The sequence below is a fragment of the Xenopus laevis genome, chromosome 3S, assembly GCF_017654675.1.
Source record: "Xenopus laevis strain J_2021 chromosome 3S, Xenopus_laevis_v10.1, whole genome shotgun sequence".
Classification (NCBI taxonomy): domain Eukaryota; kingdom Metazoa; phylum Chordata; class Amphibia; order Anura; family Pipidae; genus Xenopus; species Xenopus laevis.
In genome coordinates, this window is record NC_054376.1 from 12,469,141 (window position 1) to 12,482,816 (window position 13,676).

Genomic DNA, 13,676 nt, shown 5'->3' on the forward strand with positions numbered 1-13,676 from the left:
AGATCCCGAACGCACCGCGCATGCGCAAAAGCCATGACGTTAACTGTTTTCATAGGCAGCTGTGGAGCAGGTCTGGGCCAGGGCCCACCGGGTTTTTTCCCGGTATCCCGTCAGCCCAGTCCGACCCTGAGCTTAGCTCGCGGGTGTGGGGGGGAGACATGACTGGCCGGGTTGCCTAGGGCATCTGGCTAGCTTGGCCCGGCACCAAGTTAGATTTAAGGGGCATATTTATTATGCTGTGTAAAACAAAATTCACAGAAAACTGGTGTAAATGCTGTGTAAAATAAATGGTAGTGTGTCATTTTACACCATGCTAACGCCAGATTTGACACCGTTATTTTACATTGCTTCTGATGGAAGTCACATAAGAAAAACGTGTAAAAATTCTACACTTTTTTTTACATGGTGAAGCGTGGAGATGTGTGTTGTAATAAATATGCTCCTAGCAGTAAGAACTTTAGCATTGTTTCAGCTATAAAAAAAAGTGTGTAAAAAGTAGCATATTTTCCCCTGGTTTGTTTGTTTTTAAGTAAAAGACAATTTAATGAATAGATATTGAAAAGATGGCCACAACTAAATATTTTCAGTTGTGTAAATCAAATCGCTATATCCTGTTTATATTGTCTGCACTACTGGTTCTGACTCCTGAAACAATGGTCACAGGCAGAGATTAGAGAGAGATATACAAATACTGCTTTCAACAGTAACATTGACAAAAACAGTTAAGGGCAGAGACACACGCTCAGATTCGGGGAGATTAATCATCCGGCGACAAATCTTCTCTAATTTGGGGCGACTAATCTCCCAGAACTGCCTTCCTCGTGAGGCAACTTCAGGTGACTTCGGAAAACAAAGTATAGCCGACGGGGAGGCAGGGGAGGCAGTTCGGGGAGATTAGTCGACCCGAAGAAGAGGAGATTTGTCGCCGGGCAACTAATCCCCCGAATCTGAGCCTGTGACTCTGCCCTAAATGTTTAATGAATGTATATCAGAAAGTTGAGTTGGAATTCCATTTTCTTCCATTAGGCCACAGTGTTTGAGTTGCCCTTTAAAAAATAATGTTCCCATGTAACATAGATAACATGACGATTTCATGAAACATTCCTGCTTTCGATTCTACCTTTTCAAACAAAACCCGCTAAACCCAATCCGCTTGGTTTCAGGGCTGATGCTTGTTATATTTTGATTTCTACAGGGAGCGTAAACTTTGAAGGGCATGTTATTGTTGTTCTGGTTAATACGCCCATTACAAATTCAGTTTCCGTAGCAACCATCTGTGGCCTAGAGCCTACTCGTAGCTCTCCTTACTCGTCGCAATCATGGGATGATGATACGGATAATATGCCTAAAGCTTTGCAGAGGGTATTTAGGCAAATGTTGTGCATGTTTTTATTGCTCTCTGCCTTGGTTATTTGTGCTTGGGAACACAGCTAAACACAACTGCAGCAGCCATGTTGGAACTACAAAATACAGCTTTAGACATTTTGTTTCAAACATGATTCCATAATACAGGGAGAACAGGAGGTGGAAATGTATTTTGTTCAAATGTGTGTTAATAAAGTTGCTTGATGGGGGAAATAAAATGGACAGTAGGAAAGAAAAAGGTGGCCTTTCTGCTGGGGCCTGAGGTAGGGAAAGGGGACTTTCTATGGAAAGCTGAAGGAAAAACAAGGGGACTCTATATGGAAAGCTGTAGGAAAAACAAGGGGACTTTCTATGGAAAGCTGAAGGAAAAACAAGGGGACTTTATATGGAAAGCTGTAGGAAAAACAAGGGGACTTTCTATGGAAAGCTGAAGGAAAAACATGGGGACTTTCTAGGGAAAGCTGAAGGAAAAACAAGGGGACGTTCTATAGAAAGCTGTAGGAAAAACAAGGGGACTTTCTATGGAAAGCTGAAGGAAAAACAAGGGGACTTTCTATGGAAAGCTGAAGGAAAAACAAAGGGACTTTCTAGGGAAAGCTGAAGAAAAGACAAGGGGGCTTTCTAGGGAAAGCTGAAGGAAAAACAAGGATACTTTCTAGGGAAAGCTGAAGGAAAAACAAGGGTACTTTCTAGGGAAAGCTGAAGGAAAAACAAGGGGGCTTTCTAGGGAAAGCTGAAGGAAAAACAAGGGGACTTTCTAGGGAAAGCTGAAGGAAAAACAAGGGAATTTGCAACTATTTGGCATGGTGGTTGGTTGTACAACTGTGAATAAAAGAAATGTTGGTTCAACAATGAGTCTTCCACTTACATCATCTTCTCTGCCCCTTTTTGGTCCTATTCATTATAATCACCACCCTGTACCTACAGCCTACACAGAAGGGTGCTCAGGGCAAACCCTTAGCTTCATCCCTTTCAGGAGCGATCCACTTCAGCAGCAAGATGGTAACGCTCAGGGCTGCGCACTGATAAACGTAACGTCAACATGTGGGTTCAATGCCCAAAACTAGGTCACGCTTATTGTTGTTCCTGGGTGATATATAATTGTTAAATGTTTCTTGGACTTTTAACCCTCTGCCTTGTACCTGACTGCGACCGATTTCTGCCTGCCCTTGAGCCTTCTGCCTGAATCTCGACCATGATCTTTCCCGACCAGAAAATCTCTCCTTCAGTCAACAACTGTCTCTGCACTACTCACCATTATTCAACTACTCTGTCCCTCCCACCCTAGACACTCGCCGCTTCTGCAGGGCCAGAGTTGGAGGAGGCAACAGAGCTAATGTGCCTATGGCCCAAGCTAATCTTGTCCTGCCTGTGGTCCATCTCAATGGTCACCTGACCCGCAGTTTATCACACAATTCTGTATTATTGATTATTATGATTAAATAACCACACTGTATAATAAATTAAAAAAGATCAACCTTTTGCACAGTTAAGAAGAACTAAAGTTCAACCATGAATTGGACTAGAAATGCTGTTCCTTATGTGTTGGCTCAGTCACCTAAATATAAAGGGAGCAGACCCCATGGTCGAGGGGCCCAAAACGTTATAGCCACCATTGCGTTTGTGCTGGAGTCGGACTGATTCAGTCTGAAGATTCCATGAAGAATGATGTGAAACAGATGCTGAGATGGAGATCTTACTTCAGTATGATGAAGCTTCTGTTAAATTCTCATTTTGTAAATTGCTCCCCTCTAATGTAGCCACATTTTTTTTACTACAGAGTTAAGCTCTCAGGCTGCATGTATTTCAAGAAATATTTATGTTACAAATACTCATCAGCCCATTTATAGTTCAGCTATTGTGAACGTGAGCAAGGTAATGTGCCATGGCTTGCCTGCGGCTAAATCCTGCTTCTCTGTGTGTATAAATGAACTTTTGGTGCATAGATGCAAATGGCACACGATGATTCATAGATACCAGGAATGAATATTACCATTTTTGGTGTCAACTTAGAATGTAATGAAATAAGGATTAGCACATTCTGCCTAGTAAATTTCCACTGAAAAAAATCATTTTTCTAAGGAGGATAATGAACCTTCCATATGAGCATTTGCTCAGCTGTGGGTGAAACAAAATGCCCAACTATATTCCAACATATTATAAAGGGTTAAAGCATACTGTGAGATGTAGTCCAGCAACACCAGTTTTTGGGTTACATCAGGGGTGTACCAACCAAAGTCAAGGAGCATTTAATAAGAGGGGGAGCAGACTCTTAAAGGACCTGTAACGTCAAAAAAAAATTCTTTAGAATGCATCGGAAAAAAACCACAAAGACAAATTTACAAATTGACAAACTTTCAAATCGCAACATCTTTATTGAGAAATAACTTACCGAAACTCCTCTCTTCAGAAAAGGCGGCACGGCAACGACCCATCGATCAGCTCCTCCCTGGCTATCTCCTATAAGGAAGGCAGGGAGGAGAAATCGAGCATCACATGATGGATCACCAGATCTTTCTGAAGAGGAGCGGTAAGTTACTTGTTAACAAAGACTTTGCGATTTGAAAGTTTAATTTGTCTTAGTGGGGGGTTTTTTTGATATATTCTAACAATTTTTTTTTTTCCTACAAAATTGATGTTACAGCACTGGGGTAGGAGGCTCTCCCTTCACAATAAAAACACTTTTTTTTATTATTTTTATTATATGAAAAGAAAAGGCTGTATTTACTTGGGGGTGCCAAAAGTTAGGCACCCCCAAGTGATTGTACATACTTACTGTACCTGAAACCCAAAAGTTAGGCACCCCAATTGTGATACACAATATACAAGTGATTGTATATACTTACCTGAAACCCCGGGCCGGTGTTCCTATCAGCATAAAACTCCACCTGTCTGGGGGTTCTTCCAGTGAGTACTGCATAGAGATTGCCTTCCTGCTTCTTCTTTTTTGATGGGCATGCGCAGTAGTGGGAAAAGTCGAAGAAGCAGGCTATTTCGTTCCACTGTGTATGCGCCTGCCCCAGGAAATTTGAAGAAAGAAGAAGGAAGCCGATTGTTCCGTGGTGCTCGCTGGAAGAACCCCAGGACCGGTGCAGTTTTCTGCTGATAGGAGCACTGGCCCCGGTGTGTAAGGTAAATATATATATATATATATATACACTTAATCCAAGTCGGTTCAGCACACCTTCCAGTCAGGAATGACCCAGGTGCTACTCTCATCTGCAGTATCCACAATCTCAGAAGGGCGAGGTGCACACCAGGAGCCTTTAAAGAGTTTAAAAATTTTTCCTTTATTTAATACATCTTTTAAAAAAACAGGTCAACGTTTCGGTCTTTGCCTAAGACCTTTCTCAAGACCATACACACAACTTTAAAAACATTTTTGTGAATAAATAGCTAAAACCAATTACTCTCACCCAACCCCGTGTTCTCAAATGACCCATGTGATCAGGATCACCACTCCCCTTGTGGGGGCTGTGTTACCCATAAAAACTGTGTCAAATTCAGGACAATATTGGTGCTTCCGTCTGACTAAAGCTTCATTTCCGGTTACACTACTTATAACAAAGTAACCAAACTATTCATATGTCTCCATCTTGTTCAATAACTGTATCAATAGCCACAACAGATATATCAATCACATAACATATACTGTTACTTTGCAACATGATTAGCTACCTGCCCAGATCACATCAGCGTTGATTCATAAAACATAAAAAAGAACAGTGTTCATTTAACCCCGTCGGTGCCAGGGTATTCAACTTCCTGATCCAAAACACCTCTCTCTGGAGCAAAATTTTGAACAGACGGATCTACCATCTTCTGCAGTCTCTCCGGTTCCTTTTTTAGAGGAGGGCCCGTCGGGGCGCGACAAACCACCTTCAGGACGCGGGCGCACAAGAAGTACCCAACGCGGAGGGGGCAGAAGAGGAAGGGGCCACAGAATGTAGAGGTACCTATTTTTAATCTTTCTCAACATACACTGTCGACTGCAGAATTGAGTGTCTTAAGAAAAGGCCTATCGTTTGTCCCCACTTGCCCTTTTGATCCTCTAGACTGGGATGTGGATTTCTTTAAACTCTGCAGGGGGTTATGTTTGAGAGATTACTTTAGAGTTCCGTCTACAAGCCCTGCGGATCATACTAAATTAAAATTGAGAAGTCTATTTACCCCTCCCTGTATACACCCTACGATTAAACTTTTTAAACATGCTGTGGAGCAAGGGTTGGGAAATATCACTCCTAATCCCAGAATGAGACAGAATATCACTAAAAATGAACGAGCAGCAATTAAATCTCTTCAGGAGGATACAAATATAGTGATACGTCCAGCGGACAAGGGCGGGGGTATAGTACTTCTCAATTATTCAGACTATAGAGATGAGATACTAAGCCAATTATCTGACGCAAAGGTGTACAAGAAGCTATCGGGCGATCCTGTGAAATTGTTTAAATCTCAGGTGGATTCTGTACTTGACCAGGCATTTTCTGATGGAATTATCGATTCAACTCTGAAAGATTATTTAAAACAGGAGTTTCCTATCTGCCCGATTTTATACACTCTGCCCAAAGTGCACAAAAGTCTTCTTAAACCCCCGGGCCGTCCAATAGTTTCGAGTAGGGGGTCTTTACTACACCCAATAGGTATATATTTGGATAAGATACTCCAACCAATTGTACAGAATACCCCTACATACCTGAGGGATACACCCCATCTGCTTGAGAGTGTAAGGGCTTTGACTTGGCCAAGGGGAACTAACTTCTGGATGGCCAGTCTGGATGTAGTGAGCCTCTACACATGTATCCCGCATGAGGCGGGATTGGAGGCTGTAAGACTTTCACTGGAGCAATATGATCTTTATGATGGTCCCCCAATACCGTTTGTGATGGAGTTACTGAAATTGGCTTTAACCCTGAATTATTTTCGATTCCAGCACGATTTTTTCCTACAGGTGGCAGGCACGGCGATGGGGGCGGCGATGGCACCCTCATACGCCAACTTGTACATGCATCAGTTTGAGCAACGTTCAATTGTGCCAATATATGGGGATCACATACTCTTCTTCCGTCGCTACATCGATGACATCATTATCATCTGGGGTGGCACGGAAGAAGAGTTCCATTTGATGGTTCAAGAGTTGAACGCGCTAGATAGTCCAGTGAAATTTACTCATGAAATCCATATAGATCGATTACACTTCTTGGACATAGAATTGTTGAGAAATGGCGATCATGTTGAATACACTTTATTCCGCAAACCTACAGACAAAAATGTTTTATTACAGTATAAAAGCTGTCATCCAAGTTCGATGAAAAAAGTCACTGCCCATATCACAATTCTGTAGGGTACTGCGGAACAATTCGGACCCAGATCTGGCTGAACAACAAATCAGATATATGTGGGAACGATTCACTAATCGTGGTTATCCCAAGTCAGTCTTAGAGCAGGCTTTATCCCAGGCAAAACAAAGAGTGGGAGCCCCAGATGTAGGAAAGGAAAATCATTCAAAATTCATTTATAGCACCAAGTACACGACTGGTTCTAATAAGACCAAAAAATTGATCAAAGATCATTGGGGCATAATACAGGCGGATGCGAGCCTGAGAGATGTGGTCCCTGTGGACCTCATGACGTGCTACCGACGAGGTACTAACCTTAAAGATCTTCTGGTTAAAACGGACCCAGTAGGTTGCTATTCCAATAGACGGAGTACTTGGCTTCGTAATGATCTGCCGGGTTGTTTTAAATGTCCAAATTGCACCTCCTGCAGATTTATGACACCAGGCAACAGTTTTCTACATCCACAATCCGGTAAACGATATTTGATTAAACATCATATTACCTGTACAACCACACATATAATCTATTTAATAACCTGCCCTTGCGGCTTGTCGTATGTGGGTAAATCAGATCAGACACTACGTCTACGTATGGATGGCCACAGATCAGCTATTAGCACTGCATTTCGAGATGGGTACACTAACAAGCCAGTGGCGAATCACTTTTTGAAGGCTGGCCATAGGTTACCTACATTCTGCTACATAGCCATAGATCACATCCCCCCACTTAGGAGAGGGGGTGACAGGTCAAAAATTTTGCTCCAGAGAGAGGTGTTTTGGATCAGGAAGTTGAATACCCTGGCACCGACGGGGTTAAATGAACACTGTTCTTTTTTATGTTTTTTGAATCAACGCTGATGTGATCTGGGCAGGTAGCTAATCATGTTGCAAAGTAACAGTATATGTTATGTGATTGATATATCTGTTGTGGCTATTGATACAGTTATTGAACAAGATGGAGACATATGAATAGTTTGGTTACTTTGTTATAAGTAGTGTAACCGGAAATGAAGCTTTAGTCAGACGGAAGCACCAATATTGTCCTGAATTTGACACAGTTTTTATGGGTAACACAGCCCCCACAAGGGGAGTGGTGATCCTGATCACATGGGTCATTTGAGAACACGGGGTTGGGTGAGAGTAATTGGTTTTAGCTATTTATTCACAAAAATGTTTTTAAAGTTGTGTATGGTCTTGAGAAAGGTCTTAGGCAAAGACCGAAACGTTGACCTGTTTTTTTAAAAGATGTATTAAATAAAGGAAAAATTTTTAAACTCTTTAAAGGCTCCTGGTGTGCACCTCGCCCTTCTGAGATTGTATATATATTTTGTATATATATTTCCTGAAGAAGGCTCGAGTGTTAGAGCCGAAACGTCGGAATAAAACCACTTTATTTGCACCAAATCAAGTCCTGTGAGTGCGGTTCTTTTTTGCTATTTATATATATATATATAATCACTTGGGGCACCCCAAGTAAATAGGCCTTTCCTTCTCTTTTAAAGGCCACATAAACCCAGTGTTAAAAAGAAAACAAAATTCCCCAAAAAAAGTGTGCCCCTCTGCCTACCCCTATTTCTGTCTGATAGTGCTGCGCTAAAAGCCTGTTTTTTTTCCTGCAAGCCTAACGTACAAAAATAGACACAAGTGCATGAATTGATGCAATGTTTCCTTGTAATTAACATGGACTTGAGGGTTATTCCAGGGTTCTCTTCGTGGTTTGCATCAATAGCCACAACTGACGTGCCAAGTGGAAAGGATGCTAAAATCCTTATTAATGCTGCATGCCAGGACACAGATTAAGGAGAAAAACATTGCATTGTAAATTAAACAAAAAACAATGGTGAGTTACATCCTAATTAATCACATTGTACATCTCCTAGCATTTAAATCCTGATTGGCATTTGCTGTTAGTCAAGAAACCCTACCCCAGGCTGGTTGGCTAGGCAACTTGTGGGTAAATCTATGGCTTGGTGAGTAAATCCAGGCTCGATGGGTGTGCAATTTAGGGGTAAATCCATTCACACTTGCTGCCATGCTCAGAGGCTTTTCATTCCAATTTCCTATTTATTTTCCAATACATTTCTCATTTAACCTATATCTTTAGTCTCTCTACACCTTCTTCATCAACTGTCTGAGGGAGAAAGCCATATTTTTCATATATTTATGAAGCTCCAAATATCTGAACCGGAGCAAAAAAAAAAAACTACGTATTTTTTCGAAATTCATTAAAGTCCGATGGTCTAAAAACTCTGAATCCGAAACATCTAAAAGCTCTCGAGGTCAATGGGGAAGGTCCCAGTATCTGCGCTGATGTCCGTAGCGATATCCGATTATTTCGGGGATTCAGAGCAAAAATCTTAGTTTTTGCGGGAAAACTCCGCAACAATTCAGAGTTTTCAGGGAAAGCTCCGGAGTTTTGCCCGACCCTATTTTTCCTGGCTTTTTTCTTCATAAATAAGGTCCATTCGGGAATTCTGAGTTGCGCGAAGATTGATATTAGAAATACTGAGATAAATTCGGATCTTGATAAATAACCCCTTAAATATGTTTGATAGATTGCCTTAAAGGGGACCTGTCACCCTACAAAATAATTCCAAATCCTATTTTATCATGTTAGTCAAGCAAAATAAACTTTACTTACAGTATACACATAATTTTAATCTTGTTTCTGTGAGTCTTGGAATTCACATTCACAGCAAGCAGGCAGCAGCCATTTTTTAAACACTGTTGTAAAAGAAAGCTTTGCATTATTCCAAAATCTTGCTTAAGATGAACATGCCCATGCACTGGCTACAAGATTAGATGGTAACGATTATGGGGAGTGCAGTGACCTCTATGAAGAACAGAAAGTAAAGTCATTGGCAGCCCCGCCTCTATGCCTAAGGTACAGGCAGGCAATACATGACAGCTGAGATTTTTAACTGCATTTATAACAGGGATGGGATGTTTTAATGAAAAAAAATAATGTGGGTTTCATGTTCAGTTTGAGAAGGACTTTTATTATACAGCTGGTTGACAGGTTCGCTTTAATACTCTTTTATTGTCAGGCTTCCTATAATGACCATTTTAATATTTTCAATAACATTTGATGCCAAGCCTTAATTGTTATTGTCCTTCCAGTCATAGATAGCACCCCATGCTTTACTTTGTTCTTATTTATAGCTTAAAGGAACAGTTACATCACAAAATGAAAATGTTTTTAAGTAATGAATAAGTAATGTACTGTTGTCCTGCACTGGTAAAACTGGTGTGTTTGCTTCAGAAACTCTACTGTAGTTTATATAAACAAGCTGCTGTGTAGTTATGGGAGCAGCCATTCCAGCACAGGATACACAGTAGATAATAGATAAGTACTACTATAGTTTATATAAACAAGCTGCTGTGTAGCCATGGGGGCAGCCATTCAAGCAAAGGATACAGAGTAGATAACAGGTAAGTACTACTCTAGTTTATATAATCAAGCTGCTGTGTAGCCATGGGGGCAGCCATTCAAGCACAGGATACACAGTAGATAACAGATAAGTACTACTATAGTTTATATAAACAAGCTGCTGTGTAGTTATGGGAGCAGCCATTCAAGCACAGGATACAGAGTAGATAACAGATAAGTACTACTATAGTTTATATAAACAAGCTGCTATGTAGCTATGGCTGCAGCCATTCAAGCACAGGATACACAGTAGATAACAGATAAGTACTACTATAGTTTATATAAACAAGCTGCTGTGTAGCCATGGCGGCAGCCATTCAAGCACAGGACACATAGTAGATAACAGATAAGCACTACAGAATCCCATTGTATACTACAGAGCTTATCTGCGTATCTTGTACCTCCTTTTTTCAACTTTGAATGGCTACCCCCAAAACTACGTAACTATGCAACACGACAGTACATTATATTTTGATTACTATATATTTACACACACACTTTCATTTTTTGGCGTATACTAATATTGCTTGTCTGAATGCTCCCGACATGCTACAATATATTCTTGGCTCGTGGGCATCTTACATACAGACATTTGAAATGCAGGTTTGAGTGCACCTATTAAGCTTCAGCTAATGGATTTCATTATATTTCGTGCGTTCAGAGTTCAGTTTTATGGCATTCGCGTTTAATGGTGTTTTTTAGATGCCACATGCTTCATTCTCTTGCACTTGACCCACGTTGAAAAGCCAATATAATAGGGTTTCACTCTTGTAACTCACAAAAACACACTTAGGTGCATTTAAAAAGCACAAATAAATACAATATAGATGTGTTTTATGAGCTCAGCGTGCATTTGTAAAAGCATGAAAACACCTGTTCTAGTTAAGAGCTGCTAAACCCTAAACATTAAGTTATCCCACTGAACCCTCTAGTTCTCTTTATAAGTAGAAGAAAAATGTAATTACAGTAGGAAAACAATTCACTAATTAAAAACGTAATTATAGATGCACGAGAATTGACTAATGAGAATGCTGATGACCACCTCTATGTCAATTTCATAGGGACATTATTTGTTGTATCCCTCTGTTGCTCCTATACAGGGTGTAACCATATACAGTATATACCATACTATATTACAGCCCAGTCATGTATTTCATTCCACCAGGTCTGTGATATCCATTATATCTTAATTTTCAATACATGCAATGAATTCCAGCTCTCCCATTATACAAGCTCTGTGCATTTGCTAGCAGACAGTAACAATTACTACTTTATAGCCTGTTATTGTCATTACACAGTGGAGATTTAGATCTGAGGTTACCATTAGACAATTTCCTTTGTATCTCCTAAGCTGGTATACTATGTGCCCCCTCACTCCTCCCCATGACCCCTTATTAATTCCACTTCACAGTCTACACTAGCTTCCCCATAATACTACAACTCATCCCCTCTTTAAACTGGGCTTCATGAAGGTTTCAATCCGTCACAGCTAAATAAACTGTATCTCAAGGAACCCAAACCCTTTCTTCCTACACCAAGACTTTGGCCACACGTGTATGCTCTTGTTATCTTCCTAAACTTGCATGTGGCAAAGCTAAAATGTCAGAGATAATTACATTGCAAGACCTACTCTTAGGGCTCTTACACACGGCCATTTTTGCCTGCGCTCCTCTGTGTTGCGCTTTCTTCCGTTCAGACACAGGGGAGCGCAGGAGTAGACGCAGTCAATTATTTTGAAGGGGGCTGTACTGACACAGACGCATGTAAGCGACAAACGCAGGTTGGGACGCAGCATGTTGCATTTCACCTGAGTTCGGTGCAAATATGCGTCTGTGTGAGTACAGCCCCCTTCAAAATAATTGACGGCGTCTACTCCTGCGCTTCCAAAAGAAATCGCAACGCAGGGGTAAAAACAGCCGTGTGTAAGAGCCCTTAATCTTTGAGCCTAGATCCCTTCACTCACTCTTCAAGGTCCTCTTCATTTTGTCCTTGGTACCAATATGTTCCAAGACAGTTGGGTCATGCCCAGCCCCATAAAATAATTTGTCTACCGCAGTGCTGTCCAAGTTCTGTGGTACCGAGGGCCAAACTTTTAATGGCCTATGTGGAGGAGGGCCGATATGGAAGTCAGTGTTGGCCACTCCCCTTTTAAACCACACCCACTGTAAACCACACCCACATCAACACAAGAACTTTTAAGATCATATCCACATTAACGGTGGTAGCACACCAAAAAACCAAATGGTTGGTGCTCACTGCAGGCAAATTGAAGTCATGTTAAAACATAACCTTAAATCCATATGCCTCATCCTCCCCTGTGGATAATACAACAGCCCCCCAACACATGATTAAACACCGTAGGGGCCCTTCACAACAATTTCCAAATGCTAACAAACCCCAAGAACAAACCCCTAACAGGCTTAGATTCCACAGGTAGCATAGGGCAAACTGAGAATGGCACACATAAGCAGCACTGGGCAAGCAGAGAATGGCACACACAAGCAGCACTGGGCAAGCAGAGAATGGCACACACAAGCAGCACTGGGCAAGCAGAGAATGGCACACACAGGGAGGCACGGCCGGCCAAGGTATTTTTGCACCCTAGGCAAAGGCTTCAATCAGTGCCCCCCCCACCCAGTCCTGCATTACCATTTCCCACCTTACCAGTCATATAGCCCCCTGTACCTGTGCCAGCATCTATCATATTGCCTCCATTTGTATCTATGCCAATGGCAGTCAATCCCTCAGATTGCCCCCAGGCCCCAATCTGTACCTGTGCCATCATAAGACAAAACATCCATCATATTTTCACCCCAATCTGTACCTAAGCCAGCGGCAACCAAAAGAATCCATTATATTGCCCAATTTGTATCTGTTCCGGCAGTAGCCAAAAATCCATCATTTTGCCCTCAAACATCTGTGTACCTGTGCCAGCAGCCACCATATTGCCCCATGTACCTGAGCCAGCAGCAGCCAATCCCTTATATTGCCCCAATCTGTACCTGTGCCAGCATCAGCCAAAAAACCCACACTATTGGCTCCATATATGTACTTGTGCCAGCAGCAGCCAAATATCCATCATATCATCTGTTTAACTGTGCAAGTAGCAGCCAAGATATTGCCCACAAATATGTACCTGTGCCAGCAGCTGCCAAAAGGAAGCTGGGAGTCATTCTGTCTGGAACAGGGGGTTTATAAAGTTGAAAAAATATTAAAGGCCAAGCAAAGCAGGGTTTAAAAAAGAAAGAAAGGAAAGTGTGCCCCCCCTATGATTGTGGCCTAGGTGGGCGCCCACTCTGCCTGCCCCTAGTTCCAGCCCTGCAGGGAGGGAAGGCAGAACAGAGCAGGAGACAGGGAAAGCTCTCAGTCTAATATGTACTACATACAGTGACACAGTGCTAGTGCCCCATTAGTATTTTGAATAAGGTGTGAACAGGTGTGAACAATGTGGGCAGTTTCAGTCTGGATCTCGGGTGTGAACAGTACAGGGTTTTAGGGGAGTGAACAATAGAGGTGTCACAAGTGTGAACAATACAGGGGGA